At 37.6% G+C, this 6,000-nt stretch overlaps 1 long non-coding RNA gene across 1 annotated transcript in view; it reads right to left on the reverse strand.

Moving 5' to 3' along the window:
• The window catches only part of LOC311439396, a 52,072-nt gene extending 50,587 nt beyond the window's left edge, over positions 1-1,485 (reverse strand). The window contains exon 1 of the long non-coding RNA XR_014694702.1: positions 1,401-1,485. This is a non-coding gene — a long non-coding RNA (uncharacterized lncRNA). The remainder of the gene's footprint in view (positions 1-1,400) is intronic.
• Between the last annotated feature and the right edge of the window lie 4,515 nt (positions 1,486-6,000).

The following is a 6,000-nucleotide window of genomic DNA, read 5'->3' on the forward strand; positions in this document are numbered from 1 at the left end:
GTAGTGCCTGGTGAAACAGAAAGAGGAAAGGTCCAGAGTTTAACCTGCAAAAATCTAGTGAGATTCTGGATCACATATCTGTATTGTACTTATTGAACTGAAGTTCCTGTAAGTTGTATTTCCCAGATGTGCACTGTGCATATGTAGAGAGCTATCTGGGGCAGGGCCTGGATCCACATGGCATGCACAGGGCCTCTGACAGTGCTCAAGCATGGGCTTCAACTTTGACTCAGCCAAGAAGAAAACCACTCTAAGGACTTCAGCAGTGCACTCAAGTGCATATCACAAGAATCCAAGCATAAACACAAGACAAATTCTCATCTCCCTCTGCAGCACACTAAATTGAGGCATATAGATCCACTGAAAAAAATAGGATAGATTTTAAGATATGACCATTTTTGGTTTCTTCTGACTTGGAATGTGGCCAGCCCAGTTTACAACAGGTTTCTGCTCAGGCACTTTTCAGAATACTATCAATTGATTCAGTTGGCTGAAAACCTAGCATAATTCTTCTCTCTATCCTCTGAAAGAGTAGCGAGGTAAACTAAAGAGCACTATTGTCTCAAAATAGATTGATGCATATGTTCATTTTTCTCAGAATTTTCCTAAAACCCACTTTCCATGCAGAAATTCCCTTGGTGGTTCCTAAGATGAACAATTTGTTATGGCACAGGAAGCAGCAATGCTTAGGCCAGCAGATTGTTGGCCAGAGAGTAGGTGTGGGCATGCTGAAAACCAGTTTTTACACCCATATGGTCAACAGATGGGATAGAAGGAACTTCTTCATGAGAAACACAAATCACTTATGATATGGCTGCTGGGAACAACAACAACAGATGATACCAGTCACTTCTCACCAGGTCCTTCATGCCCTTACAGTTCCTTTCAGATCACATTTTCATCCTCCACTCCCTCTTATACACTTACCAAGCCACAGATATATATAAAAAAAAAAAAAAAAAAAAAAAAGAAGCAGCAGAGGAAAAAATGTGGAAATGATCACCAAGAATGTGTAGAAATGAGGTTACCTACACACAGAGATCTAAACAGTTAGGTGTGAAATAAAACATTGATATCTTTATGTTTTCAGCTGAGTAAAAATTCATCATGTGATGTGCGTGTATACATGGGTCACATTCAAAGTGTGTGGGGACTAGTTTTGAACAAACCTGAACAGAAATGGAGATTGTCCCCAACAAAAGTAATGGGTCTGGATCAGAAGTTCAGATCTCAACTTTGGTCTTTCAAAGTTTTAGCTGAATTTCAGTTTTGGATGAGCCTCCACAGTGGACTGGTGGTTATCCCACTTTTGTAATCATTCCACAAATGACTACATCAAAGATAATAGTCAAGAGGTTAAAAATGTTAAGAGGTGTCTGTCAAGATCCTAAAAGACTCACCAGTACAAGATCTTCACTCTGGGCATTGCACATATGCCAAAGATGCCATATGAAGGGAAAACATAGCTGTGAAACAACTTCTGTCTAGCAACGTATCTTCTTACTTTCCCTCAGTCACCCATAAAGATGTTTTTTCCACAGGGCAATTCACAGACCAGGATACCATTGCAGAACAGGTTTTCTTTATTAACTAGCCTCCTGAGTTGAATTTAGCTTAATGAAAATTAACTTCTTCACATGTATTATCAAATTCTCCTCATCATTCCTTCCTTGTCAGAATACCTTTTCCCTTTGCACCAACAACAATTTACATGCAACATGCATCAGCTTAAATTATCATGGACTTCTCCAGAATCAGAAAAGCCTGCACTAAATTTCATTTTCCATATTTATTTAGGATATTTCTTTCCACTGAATAGTTTACAAAGCTCATACATTTTCTGTTAAAGCAGTATACAAAAGTCCACTTACAGTGTATCTGTTTCTTTGCCAGTGTAAACCAGAAAATGATGAAAGTGTCGTTATACTTAGTACAATCTGGTGATTTGGTGCATGACAAGGACTGTGGAAAAGCTAAGAACTTGCCACCTTGGACAGTTCAAAATGATAAAGAAGTTTCTTTATATAAAACATACATGGCACAAGAGCATCTGTACCACTTCATAGCAAAGATTCATCTTGCACAGTGTTGTTTTTCCAAAAAAAAATCCCTGTCTCTGGAGAGAGTATAGGAAGAGAATATAGGAACAGTACTCTGTTTTTATACACTCCCTGCTTTTAACAATTTGCTAATCCTATGACAGAAATGATGTCTGCATTTAGCAGCCATTTTACTTTTACTGCTAATTGCAGTTACAATATTCCTATTATGCTGTCTCCAGCCTTTTAATCACAGGATGATGCTCTGCAACTGTGAGAATTTCAGCCTAAATCCTTGACCAGGAAGATGTGGGATAAAGGAACAAAACCTTTTTGAAAATAAACTTATTTTGTGCCTCATAAAACCTTTGTGGAAGGGAAATAAGAATAAAAAAAAATAAAAAAATTTTGCTCTTTGCAGGACCTGACATCATAGAGACCAATACCACCTCTGAGCTTTGAGGAACTGTTGCAATACAAGTATTAAGATAGTGCAGAGGTATTGTCCTTTGTGGAAATGATTTTGACTTCAACATTCAGAAAAAAAAAAAAGGGGGGGGGGAGGGTCAAAAAAAAGTAGATCACCTTTAGAAAACAGAATTTATAAGTCAGAAGGTGAAAGCTTGTGCTTGCAGGGGGGTCACCTGGTAACTGTTGTCATAGTTTTATCGGCATTAAAAAAGACTTGGTTAGACTAAAAGAGACTTGTTCGTTCTGATTCTTGAGTTTTATGGGTCTCTTTCTCTCTCTGAACTTCCCAGTCAAAATCACATTTTCTGATTCTTCCAATTTAATTCTGAAATCCAGGCCTCCCTTCCTTCACACATCTGACAAAATATTCCCACTTGCAGGTTATTTAAATAGTATAATTGGATAACGTTTTCTCTGGATTCTTTGGTGATTCTATCAGAAACATGTAGGTCCCCATGCTCTTTCTTATCTTTAACAAGGAAAAATAAGTCTGACTTTTTTCACTCTTTCTAGTGTGGTTAAATCTTAGAAATCAGGATTAATCTGTGATTGCTCAGCACTATTTTCCCTTCAATAACAATTACATATTTTCTCAATTTTAGAGACCAGACTTGAATACTCAGCTGTGAGCAAGGTCTTCATTCCCCAAGCCTTCTAGCAATATCACTATGTTCTTTGATTTACACTACATTTCTCTTACAAGACTACTTAGAATCCTTGTGGTATTCCAGAGTGCACCTTAACACAGGGCAGCTTTTTATTTTTTAAGTTTATCTTTCACCTTCAGTTAAACTCCCAAGTCTCTTCCCTTTTCAATATGCCACTTTCAACATCTTGTTTTCTGAGAGACACCTTTTTTCTCATTGCTGCATCTCTTTATTATGCTGTTATCTATGTTAAACTGCTTTCCAAACCAGCAGCAATTGGCATTAATCTAGAATCCATTTTTTCCTCTGCCTGTTGCAAATTTTTAATTATTCATTCCTGTGTGGGTCCTTTTCCCTTTCTTTTCATTCTTTCTTTTTCTTTTTCTTTTTTTTTTTTTTTTTTTTTTTCCTCCTTTTGGCATCATTTCAGACTTGAAAATTTACTTTTTTGGCCACTGACATGCAAATCATTTACTTAGTTAATAAAACCCTGGGCAGTTCTGCATTGATCTCCACAGGACCTCTTATGTTCTATTGGTATGGCACATTCCCATTCTCCATGAAGTCACACTGTCCCTGAGCAGATTCAAAGAAGCTATTGAACCAGAGGGGTAAAAGAAAAGGGAAAACCTAAAAGAGAATATCACTAGCTATGCATGGCTACTTGTTTGTTGATTTAATGCCACTCTGTGTTTCTTCAGCCAGAAATAGGTTAGAGCAGTATCAGACATATCTTACCCTCCTTTATGATACTGCATCAGCTTTCAAGGAGTAGTATTTAAGGAGAAACTACAGAATTCACTAACATTTTTGCAAGCATCCAAACTATTGTATCTTAACTTCCCACCTTGAACCACCACATAGTAACTGGGATGCTAACTTCTACCTCACTCAATTATGAGGCAAAACACATTTCCTGTGATTGAACTCAAATTGTTTCACTTTGCAATTGGCTGTGCCAAGAGCATCCATGTGGACTGATACTGTGTCTCAGCTCATTTCCACAGATACAGCAAACACATAACTTGTAATCGTGAGAAAAAGTTCCAAACCAGCATTGCCCATTATAACAATTGCCTTAGTCTAAAGGAAACAATTTTGAAGTACACAAATCCAATTAATGGATGGTCTCAAACAGGTCTTATCAATGCATTACATGATAGGAACCATTAGCATATTTCAGGAGAAAAGTATTCAATCCATATATTTAATTAACAGTATTTGTGCAACATGGTACTCTGCATTGCGAAATCAGTGAAAGTTTTTGGTTACAGGTCCAATACACAGCAGAATAGAACTTCCTTCTAACTCTGTGATATTACCATAAGTGCAGTTTCTTTTTTTTTTTTTTTTTTTTTTTTCAGACAAAAGTATAACCATGCTAATTTGCTCCATTGCTCAAAGGTAATGTGTAAGCAAGCCACCACAACCTTAGTCTCTGCTATATCAAGATAACAGTGCAATGTGCTGAAATACAGCAGTGTATTTCATATGCTTAGATGAAGAAAAGTGTAAATTCACCTTTTGTATTAGTATGAATTCAGTTCAAACACAGACAAGCCTTTAGGAGATGCGCCTGTAGATTTATAATATAGGCAGTCATAATAATTTGAAAACATGAGAATCATTGGAAGATAAATTAGATGTGGAGAAAAAAAGGGATTTTGCAATAAGATTCCAAAAGTTCACTCATTGTTACCCTCCCAGCTGTTGTAATTATTTCTTTTCTATTTGTACTAGTGTAGCTGGATACCAGATAAGCATTTACTTTGCCATCCGATAACAAGTGACTTTCTTGATGGCAAAAAGATACGCTATTTAATTTCCAGAAATGTTCATCCTTTAAATGCAAACCTTGAATGTTGTCTATTACTTTTTCCTTCTTCCCCACAAGTGCATCTCTAGGCAGTCAAGCTGGACAATAGAGACATTGGTGATATGTTGCCTGTCATCTGCACGGGTACCACTGTCTGTAGGAACTGGTATTTCTTTACTGAAACATACTGAGGGTTTAGATAAACCCAGGAATTTCTTTTTTTTTCTTTTTTTTTTTTGGCACAACATATGCTTTCTCTGTTAGACACTTTTCTCTGTTAGATACTTTTTTAATAGCATGTAAAGGTGCCCAATCTTTCTCACCCACATTTAAAACCTTTGCTTCGCTGCCTGTAGTTTGGGAGAGAGGGAAGATGTGAAAACTTTTGGTTTCCAGAATATAAGCATTTTCTTAATTCTTTTGCCTCACCTATGTATCATATGCCCTGGTTTCAGGTGGAATAGAGTTAATTTTCTTCATATTGGCTGGTATGTACCATGTTTGGGATTGAGAAGAAAAATAATGCTGGTAATACCTTGATGTTGTAGCTGTTGCAGAGCAGTGATAACACAGAAACCAAGGGCTTTCCTGCTTCTTGTGCTGCACTGCTAGCAAGGAGGCTGGAGGTGCACCAGGAGCTGGGAGGGGCCACAGTCAGGACAGCTGGCCCATACTGACCAAAGGGGTGTCCCATACCTTATGGTGTCATGTGGGACATTAAAAACTGGAAGATTTGGCAGGGGATGATCACCACTGTTTAGGAGCTGGCTGGTCATCGGTTAGCAGGTGGTGATCAATTGCATTGTGCATTACTTGTTTTATATATATAAAATTATTATTATTTTCCCCATATTTTTCCATCCCATTAAACTCTCTTTATCTCAACCCTTTCTTTCGTACTGATTCTCTCTCATCCCACTCAGGGGGGTGGAGGGAGTGAGAGGAGGAGCTGTGTGGTTCTTAGCCGCCTGGTGAGTTAAACCACAATACACACGATCCAAAACCAGATACAAAGGAAAAGAATTAA

Source organism: Aythya ferina (genome assembly GCF_964211825.1).
Source record: "Aythya ferina genome assembly, chromosome: 7".
Classification (NCBI taxonomy): Eukaryota; Metazoa; Chordata; class Aves; order Anseriformes; family Anatidae; genus Aythya; species Aythya ferina.